Here is an 18,332-nt window from a genome sequence, read left to right as displayed (position 1 = left end):
ATATCTCTGTGTGTGGGAGAGGGTGGGAGGAATTTATTCCAGGTGACAGGTTTACATTCAGTAATTCATAAGACAGTTGGAACACACCCTTCATAAGGATCGGGTAAAGATACATGTGGTCTGAGGTGTATTAAGAAGATATAGCCTACTGACGTGTCGCTGTGACATTCTTTGTAACTCCTATTACACTCTAAAGGGAATACTTGTCATACCCAAAGCCAGTTGGCCTGTTAATAATAGCCTAAAATTATATTGATCAACTCCAGTGTTTTGACTCTGAATTTCCCTCAAAATCAGATGCATAGAGACTGATACAGGCATTTGCCCTGAAATAACCAGCAAGCTTAGTTATTCAGTAGTGCACGCACCTACATTTCAATAGCTATAACAGATACTACTCTTCCTGCCGTTGCATTAGGCAGCAGGAGTGACATTTGTCTGAATAGTGTAGTCCAGAGGGACAGTAACTGCATTTATCTCACTCAATAAAGCCACTGGAATTGAGCTCCAACAGCCAGCCCACATCTGTTTAACTGACAGTAACCTTGGCCTATGAGGGTTGACCTAAAGCGTTTCCTTAATTGCGCAATAGTGGGCGTGAACGTGTGGAACGCTTGGTTCTATTGTGGAGAGCGAGAGGACGGTTTTGCAGGTGAGGCACTCTCTGCTGAACTGCATTTAGGCTACCGCAACCCGCCAACTAGACATTTCAGAAATAACGGTATTGGTTGAGCGGATTGTATCAGTTGGCTGTGAGCACAAACATATCTACAGGAATCAGGTAAACACGTTTTCAAGTGAAATACCCTATATAGTTCATTCGGGACGGACTTTAGCGCGTTAATGGTAATGAGAGTAGCCTAATGTCTGTTCGTTTTGTTTTGGGGTCACTGAGTAATGTTAGTGTGTTTACTGTGAGGCTCTATCGATGGGTGTTTTGAAAGTTTACCTTGTTGCAGGTATACATATTTTCTATTTGAAGTTGTCTAAACATTTTTGAGCGAACTGTATTGCCTTATGCACATTTCATTATTTGCGAAAATGACTTGTTTTTACAACAATATCCCACATCCGTGCGAGGGAGATATTACATACATTCCCTTGAATTATGACCATTTCTCCTTTCAGGCTACTGTATTTTACTGTATCAGGTCTCCATGCGTTCAACAGCTGTTGATACAAAGTATCCTGTGCGTAAAGCTTCGAGGATAGACATATGGCTACTGTATTCTACATCTGGAATTAATTCTCCAGTCGCTGAAAGCTACTCTGTAGAATGGTTTCATTTTGAAACAGCGAATACTTATATTCCTGCATACTGTAATAGTGAATATATCCATATCTGCAGCAGTACACCGGTCTTTGGCAGTAGGCTGTAGGGGAAATATTCGATGTCAGTCTCTGCAGTCAAGAATGTTGATGTGCGGTGATTGTCGTGTACAGATGGCTGGCTTCACTGCAGGCGCGTGCCACTGGCAAAAACATTGGCGCATGTTCTGATTGCAGTTTGGAATGAACACTGCTGTAGGCCTACAGATATTGATGTAGCCTAAATTATTACTGTTTTACAAAATGTATATTGGTGTAGCCTATTTGATCTCAAGGTTATGTTGGTTATGTTTTGCACTTTGAGTTTTGGACATCTTATCTTTTATTACATTTTTCCCCCACATCACTCTGGATCAACTTGAATGCAATTCCGGATGGAACCTGGATGTGCTGTATGAATTATCATGGTGAGTACAAATAAATACTTCCTACATTTCCACACAAAAGGAATATAACCTGTTGGAGGGGTCTGCCCTTGTCACCTATCAACAAATTGTGGGACATTTAAGTCTACTGTAGGCTCCTTTGAGAATGCCAAATGCCTTTGAGGCTATACATGCATAGCCTAGCCTACCACAGCAAATGGCATTGCAGGTGAATTGACTACAGTCAGAATGCCTTTTGCTGTGATAAGGAAGTGAATAAACTCAAGAAACACAGTTCAAAAAGGTTATTTTTAGGACAGCCTGTTCTGTTTGGTTTTTAACCTACCGGTATTTGTCTCGTATTTAATCTTCCGAACCCCCCAAAGCTGTGGATTAACCACAGCAAATGTCAGTCAGCACAGCACTAGAAACACTAAGCTATTAAAATACTACAGAAATGTCTGTCAGTCTTCGGTCTGGCGTGCTGTTATTGTAATTTTTGTGCAGCTGATACTTCCTATTTATATCGTTGGGCTTCTTCTGTCCATTCCCTAGGGGAAAAGTTCAGTTACTGCCAGGCAGATGTGCCTCTGGTTCTCTCCTCTCTCTCTCTATCTCTCTCTCTCTCTCAATTCAATTTAAGGGCTTTTTTGGCATGGGAAACATATGTTTACATTGCCAAAGCAAGTGAAATAGATAATTAACAAAAGTGAAATAAACAAAAAACATTTTTACAGTAAACATTACACTCACAAAAGTTCCAGAAGAATAAAGACATGTCAAATATCGTATTATGTGCAAATAGTTAAAGTACAAAAGGGAAAATAAATAAACATAAATATGGGTTGTATTTACAATGGTGTTTGTTCTTCACTGGTTGTCCTTGTGGCAACAGGTCACAAATCGTGCTGCTGTATTGGTACACTGTGGTATTTCACCCAATAGATATGGGACTTTATCAAAATAGGGTTTGTTTTCAAATTCTTTGTAGGACTGTGTAATTTTGGGGAACCATTTGTCTCTAATATGGTCATACATTTTGCAGGAGGTTAGGAAGTGCAGATCAGTTTCCACCTCATTTTGTGGGCAGTGTGCACATAGCCTGTCTTCTCTTGAGTGCCAGGTCTGCCTACAGCAGCCTTTCTCAATAGCAAGGCAATGCTCACGGAGTCTGTCAGGTATTCTGCCACTGTGTACTCTCTGTTTAGGGCCAAAATATGTTTTAGTTTGCTCTGTTTCTCCTCTCTCTCTCTCACTCTCTCTGTCTCTTTCTCTCAGAGAAATGTTTTCCTGCAATACGATACAAAAGCAAAAATAATCCTTATTGATCTGCAGGTATAACTCAGACTCAGCCTCCTTTCCCAGCAGCAGTCATAAAGTGCTCCATTACCAGAATGACTCATGCCTACTGATCAGACATTTTTCATGTAGCCAAACTTATGGGATGATTATGAATGCTTAAGTGCTATGAAAGTCAAAGTATCAACTCAGCATGGTAAATATTTGATTGCAATACCCTGGCTATGCCTGCTCCAGTGTTGCTGCCCCCTGCCTTGTAGTTTGGGAGAAAACGACCACTGTTTCAGGTTGTCAGGGCTTTAGTGCATATAGTCTTTTTAATTAAACTTGGGTGCAAAGACCTCTGTATTCACATTACAGTTTCCTGGTTATATTTTGTAAAGCAATATATATGGTCGTCTCTGACTGCAACATTGTTATGCACTGATTAAATAGTTTGAGATTGTAAGATAGAATCTCAGATTGCACTGCACTCTCCCTCTAATATAGAAGCTCATGAAAGAAGGTTGGAAGAACCCTATAGGCTATGCACAATGCATTCCGTAAGCCAGTGGTTCCCAAACTTTTTATAGTCCCGTACCCCTTCAAACATTCAACTTCTAGCTGCGTACCCCCTCTAGCACCAGGGTCAGCGCACTCTCAAATGTTGTTTTTTGCCATCATTGTAGGCCTGCCACACACACACTATACAATACATTTATTAAACATAAGAATGAGTGTGAGTTTGTCACAACCCAACTCGTGGGAAGTGACAATGAGCTCTTATAGGACCAGGGCACAAATAATGATATAATAATAATCAATAATTTTGCTCTTTATTTAGCCATCTTACATATTAAACCTTATTTGTTCATCAAAAATTGTGAATAACTCACCACAGGTTAATGATAAGGGTGTGCTTGAAAAGATGCACATAACTCTGCAATGTTGGGTTGTATTGGAGAGAGTCTCAGTCTTTTTCCACACACAGTCTGTGCCTGTATTTAGTTTTCATGCTAGTGAGGGCCGAGAATCCACTCTCACATAGGTACGTGGTTATGAAGGGCATCAGTGTCTTCACAGCGCGATTTGCCAAAGCAGGATACTCTGGCAGTATCCTAAATCTGTCAGTGGCTTCTGATTGAATTACATTTTCACAGAACTACTTGTTGCAATTTCGATGAGGCTCTCTTGTTTAGATATCGGTAAGTGGACTGGAGGCAGGGCATGAAAGGGATAACAAATCCAGTTGTTTGTTTCATCTGTTTCGGGAAAGTACCTGCGTAATTGTGCACCCAACTCACTCAGGTGCTTCGCTATATCACATTTGACATTGTCCGTAAGCTTGAGTTCATATGCACACAAAAAAATCATCCAATGATGGAAAGACCTGTGTGTTGAAGAGCTCCAACTTCTTAATCATAGCCTGAATTTTGTCCCGCACATTGAATATAGTTACGGAGAGTCCCTGTAATCCTAGATTCAGATCATTCAGGCGAGAAAAAACATCTCCCAGATAGGCCAGTCATGTGAGAAACCCGTCATCATGCAAGCGGTCAGACAAGTGAAAATTATGGTCAGAAAATAAAACTTTAAGCTGGTCTATCAATTTTTTTTTAAACGTGTCAATGCTTTGCCCCTTGATAACCAGCACACTTCTGTATGTCGTAAAAGCGTTACATGGTCGCTGCTCATATCATTGCATAGTGCAGAATATACACGAGAGTTCAGGGGCCTTGCTTTAGCAAAGTTAAACATTTTCACTGTAGTGTCCAAAACGTCTTACAAGCTGTCAGACATTGCCTTGGCAGAAGTACCGTCTCGGTGGATGCTGCAGTGTACACAAGTGGCATCGGGAGCAACTGCTTGCACACGTATTACCACTCCACTATGTCTCCCTGTCATGGCTTTAGCACCATCAGTACAGGTACCAACACATCTTGACCAACAAAGTCCTTTTTATGTCACAAAGCTGTCCGGTACTTAAAAAATATCCTCTCCTGTTGTCCTGGTTTCCAGTGGTTTGCAGAAGAGGATGTCTTCCTTAATTGATCCCCCATAAACGTAACGGACATATACCAGGAGCTGTGCCAGGCTCGCCACGTCTGTTGACTCATCCAGCTGTAATGCATAGAATTCACTGGCTTGTATGCAAAGCAGTAATTGTTTCAAAACATCTCCTGCCATATCACTGATGCGTCGTGAAATGACAAATGTTTGATGAAGACATTGTCTGTATAGTTTTATGGCCTTTTCCCCAAGCCACATCTGCGGCAGCAGGAATAATTCAGTCCTCCACAATAGTATGGGGCTTGCCTGTCCTAGCCACTTGGTAGCTCACCATATAAGACGCTTCTAGACCCTTGTTATTAATGGTATCTGTTGCTTTTATACATGTCTTACTACTTGAAAGTCGTCTTAATTCTCTCTCAAAAAACTCCCGTGACTTATTTTTCCAATTGGCATGTTTTGTTTCTAAATGTCTGTGCAAGAGTGAAGGTTTTATTGAGTTGTGAGATAGTACTTTTGCACATATAACACACTGTGGCTCAGGAAAGGCACTACTCCCAATATAAGTGAACCCCAAATCAATGTAGTTCTCATCATATTTGCGCCTCTTCGATGGTCCAACGTCCCTGTCTGTTGTTCGGCGCAGAACAACTTGTGTCGTCGACAGGTGGAAGTGTAGTACTGCTGAGGTGGTATGTGTCTCTATGGACGCGGGCCTTACTTTTTTTTAACCATTTATCAATTTTCGAGTAAACGGAATGAGCAGCAGCTACATTTGGCTTCATACGGACCGTTAGTGAAATTCCCGTGAGAGAGTGACGATTAATGTGATTGGATGTTCATTATTTGACTAGGCTACCTATATTTGACGTTGTGCTGTTATTTCGCTGATTTTTGGCAGTGAAACGAGGTTACTCTCATCGAATGTATAAGAGGCGAAGTCAGGTGCAGGAGAGTAGAGTGATGTAAACAGGCGCACTTTTATTTTAGTTCCAAAACGAGAGCACTACATAAATCAAACACGCTCAAAACACGGAACATAACAAAAGTAAAGCGCGTAATAAAACACCACAATAACATGAAACAATATCACACAAAACATGATGGGAAACAGAGGGTTAGATACAAGTAGATTTGTTGGGGAAATGAAAACCAGGTGTGTATGGAAACAAGACAAGACAAATGGATATATGAAAAATGGCTAGAAAACCGGTGACGTCGAACGCCGCCCGAACAAGAAGAGGAGCCGACTTTGGCGGAAGTCATGACATACTCATGCGAGAAAAAAACCTCACCCAAATGTATAGCCCTGTTGGAAAATATAAATGGACTGTTTGAAAATGCGAAGAAAAATATAAATAAAATAAATTGGCCCAGCGCATAATTGGCCCAGCATCGTCCGGGTAAGGGGACGGTTTGGCTAGGGTTGACCCAAAAATCTTGCCTGTCATTTTAGCTTTAACACAAATGCGCACATGCAGGCACAAATGCTACACACAGACATTAACACTCAGAACTATGCCAGTCTGCACCAGCAGTACCCAGGGGAGCAGGCCTCCACATCTTGTTTGATATTTTTCCATTGATACTCTCACTGTAATTACAAATCTACTACATCTCACACTGGCCAAGATCAAAAGTTGATTCCATACGCAATACACTGGTCTACTCAATGATTCAAAGAAACACTTTTTTTTCTTTGACCTTTTGCTTGTGGCTATGTTAAACTAAAGGTTGACTTACTGAAGCATCCCTCACCCTGGACTCAGGGCTATGTTGTATTGATGAGGGGCTTTAAACGTGATGAATGAAACTGCAATGGATAGATGCCCTTATTCACGAAGCGTCTCAGAGTAAGATTGCTGATTTAGGATCAGTTTAGCCTTTTAGAACATATTGAATAAGATTAAATGGGCAGGGGGGACCTGATCCTAGATCATCACTCCTACTGTGAGACAGTGGGAATACAGGCCTAGTTGTATGTCAATTGCATTGTAAATCAGGCTCAGAAAACAGATGTAGCCTGACCATTGCCCACCGTGCTCAAACAGGTCGATTCAATGTTGTTTTCACAAAGTTATTTTAATCGTGTTACATTGTTATTACAGTGTTTTTACAGTTCTACCAACATGGGAAAAAAATAGTCATCAATAGACATTTTTTGCCTTTTGTACCCAACTTAAAACCAAAGCGCTATAGCTGGCCTCAATATTTGAACTCGTTCAGTTGTTTGTTGACAAGTCTTATCAAATCTCTATCAAAAGTGAACATTGAACTGACATCCGTGCTCAGTGAGTAGGTCTCAGTTAACTCAGTGCTGCTAGGTCCTTATCATACACTGTGTGATGAGTGTTGCGCGTTGACTGTAACAGAAATAATGGTCATCGATGATTTGTTTGTTCATTGACCGTTGTCTGAAATCTTTGGCCTCAAAAGCACTTCTCTTTTATTGATGTAATGGGCCATAAACAAAAGCTAATCTCCTGAGTCAATATTCTTCCTTCCTCTATCTCCGGCCTTTTATATCAGGGATTGAAAGATCATTGTTCCAAGTCATGCGGTCGCAATGATAATCACTTTGACAGGGTATGACTAAGTAGCCTATCTTCCGCATGATATTTTCTTATAAAATCCTAGTTTTGGATGATTTGTCAAGTCTTCCCCTGAGTGCATTTACACTGGATTTCTGATATCACGGCCAAAGGTTTCACTAGTAGCCGGGAGTGCTGTGTAAAACAGGAAGTGAGCGTGGGTAACAGAAAAGTACGAGGCAGCACTAATGACATAACCTCACTGACAATGTAGCACTGTCTGTGGAATGATGCCTGTTGTGTATTTAGCGGTGAATGGGTAAACCATTGTATCCTTAGCTTGGGACTTTTAAATGTATCTATACACTCAAATGTCATCCAAAAAGCTTTTCATTGTCTACACAGCTTCATCAACTGCTTACAAAATGAATGCAAATGGATATTAGATGACAAAAACATGCTTTTCTCCTGCCTTTTATGAGTGCTAGGTCTGTGGAGTTTCCCTGTGTTTTATATATATTTCCACACTGGAGGTTGGAATAATACTGTGTAATTGTGAAAATGATGATAATGCTTTTTTTTGTGTAAGGGCTGTTTGAAAAGACTGCCTGAAGTTTCAGCCTGTTTTGGTGGGATGGAGTTTTGGCCTGCCTGGTGACATCACTCCCAGACAGTCAGAGCAAAATTCTTGCTTGAGAAATTGCTCTTTGCTAAGAAGCTATTTTTGTTTATTTTTGACCACTTTAACTGAGTAAGGTACTTAATTGTTACCCACTAAGAGGATGGGGTTGCCTACTATGTCGAGACACCTGAGTAGAGGCATTTTGAGTGTCTGCTGTAGGTTCGACTCTGCCTTAGTGCTGCTCATTTGGCTGGCTGTGCTGTGATGGCTCTCTCTTCAGCAAAGTGTGCCCATTCTTCACATTGAGTCCACTGTAAAAGTCTGATTAAGGTTTCAGACATCATTAAAGATGATTTTCCTAAAAGTCTGTGTTGAGGGACTGCCAGAGCTAGAGCCCACTTGCTCAGCAAAGCAATTATAGTCTCTGTCTTATTAGATAGTGTGCAGGGGAATGGCTGAAAAACAGCCCAATAGACAAGGAATGAAGTCTGGAGCTTTGAAAACGTGTGTGTGTGTGTGTGTGTGTGTGTGTGCGTGTGCGTGCGTCTGTGTGCGTGCGTGCGTGTGTGTGTGTGTGCGTGCGTGCGTCTGTGTGCGTGCGTCTGTGTGTGCGTGCGTGGGCGTGCGTCTGTGTGCGTGCGCGTGTGTGTGCGTCTGTGTGCGTGCGTGCGTCTGTGTGTGTGTGTGTGCTCCCACAGCAGATCTGTCAGGTTTGGCTACATGCCCGCGGCTGGTGAAGGAGAGAACTTGCAAACCAAAACAGCAGACAAACTCCTCCCTCACAAACATGTACAGTGTGTACTAGGTTAGTCAGTTGAGTAGTATACTGAGTTATATACTGATCAATAGCAATGTAGCACAGCTTTGGATGTAGCATGCCCAGATCTAGGCTATATTAGCTACTGTAGATATCAGTATACTGTGGATCAGTACCACTCTTTTCATGCTGTTCTTATCTGAGGCATGCCTAACTGAATGTGTGTGCATGTTGTATTGGCCCAGTTCCAGAGACAGAACATCTAGTATAGAAGTCTGTCTCTTGAGCAGGCCTATTTCACAGTCACTGCCCTCCATACAGGACTGTAGGATTCCATGCAATTGTCTGTCTAGCTTTCAGCGTGCAGATGCATTCTATAGGGCTGGCACAATTACCGTATAACATAACCATGTATTTGACGGTAATGGATGCAGACAGTCGTGAAAATAAAATAACCGTCATAACCTTTTAACCTTTTTTGTTATTTATTTTTACAAACGGCTGACTGAAGAGGGGGTGGCCGGGAATTTGTGTCCGTTTCTACGGTAACATGGTCTCTTAAAAACGTGATGAAGCGTTGTTGCTCCTTGCTGAAACAAACCGGGTGTTGTAGCAAACAAGCACACAGAGAAAGGTGCCAGCGAGGTACAGCAGCAGAACACAGAGAAAGGTGCCAGCGAGGTGCAGCAGCAGAACACAGAGAAAGGTGCCAGCGAGGTGCAGCAGCAGAACACAGAAATATAATCTATGGCAGCACATGCAGTCAGGAGTGGAGGAGAGAAAATTATTATAATTTTTTTGTCTGTTATTCAAACCATTATTACGTAGACCACGGTCATCTAAAATTCCATTACCGTCACAGCCCTAGCATTCTAGTCCATCTTAAAATGCCGCAGTTAAGACCTTTTTTAATTACGGATCCCGCATAGCTGCACATAGAGGCAATGTTTTTGCTATTGACTCACAAAAAAAAACTGCCACTACTTTTTACTCTGTGTGAGATATTCTATTGCAGTAATTGTCCCTGGTGCCTTCTTCAGCTCGTAGAAATACCTTGTGATTCACCCCCCCTGCTGAGTGAATGCCCTTTGTAGATGTGTCAGTGATGGATTCTGGAAGGGCTTCGCTGAATAGATTTGGGTGTTTTTTCGTAACTTTTTTTTTAGCTTTCCCTTGTTAGAATGTTATTAGCATGGATCTGACGAACATTATATAGCTTAAAACCTATCACAAGCAAAGAAGATGTGTGTGGGGGGTGTTGTGTGTGTGTCTGTGTATGTTTGTGTGCACACTAGAGCTGGGCGATATGGGCAAAAATCCATATCATGATAAATTGACTGAATTATCACGATAATGATACATTTAACAATATGTTTGTATAACATTAATGTGCAACACAATTATTTTTTACATTCCCTTTAAAACTACTACTACTGGGCTCCTGAGTGGCACCGCGGTCTAAGGCACTGCATCACAGTGCTAGAGGTGTCACTACAGATCCTGGTTCGATCCTGAGCTGTGTCGCAGCCGGACGCGAACGGGAGACCGATGAGGCGGCGCACAATTGACCCAGCATCGTCCGGGTTAGGGGATGGTTTGTCCGGCTGGGATGTCCTTGTCCCATCATGCTCTAGTGACTCCTGGTGGCGGCCGGGCACATCTACACTGAATTTGGTCGCCAGCTGTACGATGTTTCCTACGACACATTGGTGCGGCTGGCTTCCGGGTTAAGAGAGCTTCCGGGTTAAAAGAGCTTCCGGGTTAAGAGAGCTTCCGGGTTAAGAGAGCAGGGTGTCGAGAAGCAGTGGAGCTTGGCAGGATCGTGTTTCGGAGGAGACATGGCTCTCGACCTTTGCCTCTCCTGAGTCCGTATGGGAGTTGCAGCGATGGGACAAGACTGTAACTACCAATTGGATATCACGAAAGTGGTGAGAGTACAAATACAAATAATAATACTGCTACTACTTTGAATGTTGTAGCTTTCAATTGTCCCGTTAACACTCACACATTAGCAAACATATTTTATTTCAAACTTCACATATCTCTAATAAAGGCTACTTATTGTGGTGAATGATATCTGGTAAATGTCCACGAAAGTGGTCGGTTCAGTCAGTGTCTAACTTTCGGTTTAACCTACCAGCTCAAGTGCATTCTTGCATGTTTCTGTGTGAATTTACCTGTGAGTTTGTGTATGTGTGCACATACATGCATGTGTGTGACTTCACGTGTGTGTGTGCGTGTGTGCGCTCCAGACCTGGGTTCAAATATTTATATATTTATTTGTATTACTTTAACTTACATTTCAAAGTATTTTCATATACAAATATTGAAATATGTGAATACTCCCAGGCATTTCAGCTCAGTTCTGTTTGGTCTTAGGATTACTGTTGGGTCCTGTAATGTATTTGGAAACACATATTTGAAAATAGTTTTGAATTGTTGGCTGTTTTTTGGAAATTATTTGAAAATACTTTCAAATAACTAATAGAAGTAGTTGATTCTACACCACATTATTTGAAAATACTCAAATACAAATATTTCAATGACAAATACTTAAATACAAATGTATTTGAAGCCAGCTCTGGTGTGCACTTGTCTATATGTGTTTGTATGACTAAGCTTGTGTGTGTACCCGTCGCTAGACTGTGACGCTAAGCTACTTCTCTCCTCGCCATGGGCCTTGTCTGCTCTGTGACTGACTCATCAGCAATATCTCCATATATACGCACGCACACGCACACGCACACGCACACGCACACACACACTACCACCCCGCTATTTCCCGTTTAGATTACCGATTACCGTACACCACATTAGCCAGTAGCTATCAGTTAGGGCATCTCTCTCTTTGTTGTATGGCTTTGCATGAATACACGTGTCTGCTTTGTGGCGGGCGGCTAGCCTGAGGCGTCTGGACTCCCCCCTGGTCGTGAATAATTGAGGATCTATTTAACCAGTGTGGGGCGGACTCAGGTGCGAGGACAGATAAAGCATCCCACCCACCTACTGCTCCGGTCTATATCTGTTTCCTAGGGTGCATCTCAATAGTGTGAAGTGACGTCCTCCATCATCCCCTTGTCTCCTTTCCTCCATATACAGTGACATTCAAGAACTAGACAGGTGAAAGTAAATCGGTGTGCATCCTCCATATTGATTTGATTTAGCCTGTGTTTTCAGTAAAGATGAAGGAGAGGAGACAAGGAGAAGAAGCCTCACTGCAGTGGTGCTTTACCAGCCTAACCATGACTTATAACATGGTAATGTCATGTAAATAGCCATGTACAGTGTAGATATTTTTTTTTTTTACCTTTATTTAACTAGGTAAGTCAGTTAAGAACAAATTCTTATTTTCAATGACGGCCTAGGAACAGTGGGTTAACTGCCTATTCAGGGGCAGAACGACAGATTTGTACCTTGTCAGCTCGGGGATATGAACTTTCAACCTTTCGGTTACTAGTCCAACGCTCTAACCACTAGGCTACCCTGCTGCCCCAAACTGTTGACAAAAACAGTGATACATTAACTGCGCGTGGCCCATGCGGGAATCAAACCCACAGCCCTGGCGTTGCTATCACCACGCTCTAACCCACGGAGTCATTGAAATCATAACTATTAAAAAATATAGAGAACACGTAGTTAATGTATCACTGTTTTTGTCAACAGTTTGTAGTCAACAACATTGATCCTAACCCTCCTGGTTTATCAGATATATCTTGGTGTCACTGATGTACTAATGTGTTTTTCATTTCATTCTTGTGTCCATCCTTGACAACGGGGCACAGTAATGTGCAACAGTAATGTAGATGACTGTGTTAATTTGAAATCGAACTCTAAGCCGTTGTCTGCGAGGGATTGGGGGTTTACTACAGATTAGCTGTAATCCATTGGCTAAATCACAGTTTTGGACAATGTGTGGCAGATTGGTCATAGGCTGGACTGATCCTGCAAGGTGTGAATGAACAGCATAATCATTAAGAGCAGCCTGGAGGTGTTGAATGTTGATTGAATGTTGTTACATGTTGATGACAGTGAGATAGTGCATCTAAACTTGGATCATGCTAACACATCAAATGGTCTGTGTACAGAGGGCTTATTTTTGAATAGGCTAAGTAATGATATAGGCTTGTAGATAATAGGTTGACCCTGGAGAGTGGCCCACCAAGCCATGGACACCCCTACAGCACCATCACTTAAAAAATAATACATGAGAGGCCATGTGTTATGACATTTTTATCATGGTTGTGACGTGGTCATAGCCACGAGGCGAAGCTGAGTAGACCACCACAGCCATGATAAAAATGTCATAACACATGGACTCTAATATATTATTTGTTTTATACAATGAGTTACCAGCATTAAAAAGCAACATTCTTTCCCTAACCATAACATTTTCAACAAAACGTGATGCTACATTCACTAACACTGATTGTCAAGTGCAATTTTAGGTGTTCTCTGGTTGTTAGTTCTATTTGTATTGCCTGCCATGTAAATCAAAACTACTCAAGTGCTGGTTGATAGTTCCAGAACTTTGCAGGTTGCTAGGGCAAACAAAAATGGTTGCTATGGATGCTCTTCCCCCTTTTTAGCTTGCCAACTACACAGCTAACACAATCACTTCAGACTGAAAGGCAGCAAACTAGCTGCATTTTGTTTAGTTTTACCTGTTTTTCCATCGATTTTTTTTGTTTGTTGTTGGTATATATCAATGAATATTATGCTGATTCATTTTGACTGGAGAAACGCTGCCTGTCTGTCTCATCCTGACTCCCAACACATTCATTATTATGGGACACCTTGGAGATCGAATTTCAATATTGCAACAAAAACATCAGACATCATTTGTAATTGCTTTTCATAGTTGATATCAAGTTCATGAATTGCATGGCTGGGCAGTGGATCTGTAAAAATAGTAGTGCGTTGCTAGGTAACGACATAAACAATGGCAATTTTTATGAATGTACTGGCCATATGTATGTTGTCTATTATATCAGGGGCAGGATCCAACAATCGGAATTCCAAACCACCCATTGTATAAATTGATTTAGATCTCTCCTACAACCTCTTCACATTAGCACATGGCTATGCAAATAACCTGCTGGCAGCAGATGGATATACCGGTCCGATCAGCAACACATCAATAACGCAACATGTAATGCTTACGAAACTAAACGAACATAGTGTTGTGCGGACATATTCTCAGGAAACAGTCCTTCAATTTGCCCCACACAGCCGTTATCATGTCTTCTCCGGTGCGCTGGTTAAGTTGCCTGTCAGAACAGCCAGTGATAATATGATTCAGGGCTCCCTTCATCTTCTCTCTTCCGTTATTTCACTCACTCGTTTCACACACACACACACACACACAAACACATCTGAAGTGTGATTGGCGATGTGATGGGTTTCTAAATATTTTACTGATTGGTGGGATACTGTCTGTCTAGAATGATTGTGATCTTCAGTGGAACATTGAAATCTTTTGGAGACTAAATATTTGACTTTGTCTCATTGGATAATCGGAGGAATTAACACTGTTTTTACAGAATTGAAGAGATTTGATGTAGTTTTGTATCCCTTTTTGTATCCTTACGCTGTGTAATTAAGCATAGTTTTCCAATTCCATATGAAAGCTTAATTGCCCCAATAACTTTCTGTCAACATCACAGTGTAGCCTAATTTTACTCGTTCCCCTCCTTTTACCCTTTTGTAAACACTGTTAGGAGAGATTCACAAGGAGCTCGCCATTGTTGAAATATGAATTCATTATGAGACGCGCTGTTACATTGTCTTTGATTGCAAAATAATTAGCTCTTTGTGGAGTTCTCACTTATTCAATGGATATTTCTCTTGCTGTTGTGGGCCGACTGTGTTCGGCTGAGCATCGTTTCCATTTTGGATCTTGTGAAGACTTACTTTGGATTTGAAACAGAATTGTTGATTAGATGTTATTGGTGTAGAATGTGGTGCAGATCTCTGTTTTTACTGAAGATTGCCTCATATGTTTGGTTAAACATTGCTGTGTAGGCCTACAGTACCAAACCCATGTTACATATATCCCTTTCACACTAAGACGTTTTGACGGCAACTTTGACATACCGGCAACTGTTTTTCGCCTTTTCCTTATATCTGAAAGGTATTGCCGGTATTATTTCCGCCTAGCAACCTAGTAATCATTTAGGTCAACTTCTGCCTACGGCTTAGTATGAAACGTAGCCGTAATGCTGAGGTGGCATTGGCAGGCACTACGCCGTTAAACTCATGTATGGTTGCTAGGCAGCGCCCGTTAACCATTCTCCTGCCAGTTCTAAACTTTGCTTGGCATGTCACTTGTCACATCTCTTTGCATAGCCCACCACTAAGCATGCACTGTTATCTTAACCACAACTGGATAGTCCATAAAGAATTATTGTAGGAACTAGAAGCACAAGCATTTCGCTACACTCGCATTAACATCTGCTAACCATGTGTATGTGACAAATAAAATTTGATTTGATTTGATTTTGATTTAGGAATAAATATCACTGAATGAGAAAAATATTGGAATAAAGCATCTTAATGCAATTGAAGGCATGTTTCAAATGGTTGCTTACTGAAAGTCCCAAAGTCATCTAACCATTGTAATACATTTGAAGCAATAGCCTACCCGCGTGTGGTCAACTAGATTATAACTTCAGCACCGTTTTGATTGGGACACCACCTTCGCCCTACTTTGAGATAAGCTTGGGGACTCGTCTTGATTAATCAATGTCAGATTTGACTTTTCACTGAATCTCCGTTTAGATATTGGTTAGGCTATAGTTAGTTGGGGAAATGTTAGCTAAGTTGAGTTGAGTGATGCTCATGATCAACTTTTCTAGTTGGCTCATTTGTTAGAACATTTTGCCAGCATGTTATGTAGTTTAACAAGTGGATTATTTTGCTCTTCAGTCGCTTAGTAGCCTAGGCCTACTCCTGACCAAAAGCCTGTGACCACTGACTTGTCTCAGTGTGTCTTGACTTGTCTCAATCAATGTGATTTTGTTTCACTGAATCTCTGTCTATATAGGCTATTTGATTAATTGGTTTCTGGCTGGGCAAATAAGTGGAGGTGGTATAGCTCATCTATTCATTTGGTCATCTATGACTGATCAGAAACATTTAGCATGCAATAATGTAGCCTAAATCAAGTGTAGGCCTATTATTTTGCTGGATCGCGTATAGACAACTCCAAAAGCCCACAAAGGTTGTGAAATATGGACACGAGACTCACATACTTTTGAAAATATAATTGCTATTATTTTCTATCGGTATCATGATGAAGATACTATATGACTGCGGTTTCACACTTTTCCGTGACTCAAGTTGTGTGGGAAAAATATTATTTGTATTTTATTCTGTTATATTCCATTATATTCTTACTACAAAATATATGTGTGTTTGACTGTGATTGGGGTAGGTGTGTCTTGTCTGTTTAATGAACAAAATAGTTAACTATTGATTTAATTTGGTCATAACATAATTAAACAAAAAATGTGTCATTTCTTTTTGATGGTGTATATTCTTAATGGATTTATTAAAATAGACGCCCACCCACATCTTCACACCACTACTACCACTCATCCCCAGCATGCCGGCATGCGCACCGTAGGTATAAAAGGTATATGCAGTCAAGAATGTGGTAAAAATGGGCCAGTTTGTAAGAGGATAATATAAACATTACCCCATTTCTTTTTACAGTCAAAATCTGTAAATCCAATGTGAAAGCAGCAAGAGTAACAACTAGGTTTCATAGGCCTAGTCTCTTCGAAATGAAGGGAAAATTGTATAGCATCACCCTCATTCATGACAACTCTACTATATTTGTTCTGAAAGACTTGCAGTTGAAACATGTTGTCATGGAAGCTTTTAATCTGAATAAAGAAATCTTGAAATATGCCTTGATTGCTGCTGTTCTGAATAGCCCCACAGGAGAAACAGTCACATTTTCCATCCAGTTGTGGAGAGAAATCTACCTCCATGGATTAAGCACTTATGGCAGAAAAAAAGGCTTATCCAGAGTAACACTAACACAACAAAGGGTTTTGCATGGTCGGCCTGAGCTCAGACTAAACACGTTTCAGAAGACAGTTTGTTGTCTGGCTTTGAAAACAATTAAAAAAGCAAATGCAATGTTCTTATCTCTGCCATGGCTGCTCCTCCTCCTTGCCTTTGAATTTTTACCTTTACCATCTTTGTTTCGACAGTTGGTTCTTGAAGCATACTTAAAGTCATTAAAATTCAGTTCCTGATTAAACAGTGATTGACTTGCCCCTCACGTCAGAAGCAGTCGAGTGTTTAATGAATCTTCATCGGCTTGTCTATTTTTCATCCGATAATTAGGAGTCTGTGGTAATGAGTCATACCTCGGAGTTGACTGGCGTCTCATCGGTGGCCAGGGTCGTGTACGTTAGACTCTAAATGTAACAAAACAGACTGAAACATGGAGGGCCTACCTGGACTTGTACAATAACAAACTCTCATTTTAGTTTTCCTTGGCAAAACGTTTTAAAACATTTTCCGTTAGTGTGCCGAATGGACACGGCCAGGGTTTTCGTTGTGTATCTGTGAAGCTCCAGCTCCTCGGTGTCCTTGCCCAGGTTCTCACCCGGCGATGACACTTAACAAACAACAATATCCTTGAGAGTCTGCAGGCGTGGAGCCGAAGCCTCTGGGACTAAGGCTTCCCATCAGCATGCAGAGAGCATTACTGCTTTAATATGAAGGGGCCATATGGAGCGCAGAGGTACTGTATAGTGGTGCAATAACTTTTTGCTTGTAAGGGACATCTTGTTTTATAGAGCCACGTGTTACTGATTGGGTTGAGGAATTCTGTTCATCAGAATGTAAGGTATTCACTTTATGTTGTTGTAATCCATTCACAATGTAGTTGCTTCCCAAGTGTTTTTATAGTTGAATTCTTTGACCTGATGATGATAGCATGTATTAAATCAAAATGTGATTTAAAAGAGTACGGCAACAGGGTGTTACAGGGTGCAATTCCACAAGCCGCCATATACTCTCTGCTGTGGAATAGTTCCATGTGAATAATATTATGAGTATCATTACACATAGCAAGACATGAACCTAAAACAGCTATAACTCGCTCTTGAGTGCTACTTAATGTCGTTAGTCCCACTTGCAGGATGCTGGCTCACTGTTTGAAAACAGGTTGCCAGTTGGAGTGAGATTGGCCTACACAGAAATGCATCAAACAGTAAATGAGACTTGGATTCGGCGCCGCTCAGGCAACACTTCCAATTTGCTGAAGGCTCTGAGTCAGAGTGCTCAGTGTCTGGAAACCTTCCAAACCATTTCCTTTTCATCCCCCTACTAATCTGTTATGTGGATTATTAGTTCCCCCAAGGGGGGTTGGGAGGGGGGCTATGACGAAACAGCCAACCATCTACCCACTCTCTTCTTTGAAG

At 41.2% G+C, this 18,332-nt stretch overlaps 1 protein-coding gene across 1 annotated transcript in view; it reads left to right on the top strand.

The window, feature by feature from the left end:
* The first annotated feature begins 800 nt into the window (after positions 1 to 800).
* epb41l3a (erythrocyte membrane protein band 4.1-like 3a) overlaps positions 801 to 18,332 on the top strand; it is an 81,442-nt gene continuing 63,910 nt past the window's right edge. Inside the window, exon 1 of the mRNA XM_042308474.1 lies at positions 801 to 1,736. The gene's annotated coding sequence lies outside the window, so the exon portion shown is untranslated. The remainder of the gene's footprint in view (positions 1,737 to 18,332) is intronic.

The sequence above is a fragment of the Oncorhynchus tshawytscha genome, linkage group LG29 (genome assembly GCF_018296145.1).
Source record: "Oncorhynchus tshawytscha isolate Ot180627B linkage group LG29, Otsh_v2.0, whole genome shotgun sequence".
Classification (NCBI taxonomy): Eukaryota; Metazoa; Chordata; class Actinopteri; order Salmoniformes; family Salmonidae; genus Oncorhynchus; species Oncorhynchus tshawytscha.
Note: the sequence above shows the minus strand (reverse complement) of the source record. Positions and strands in the feature narration are given on the sequence as shown.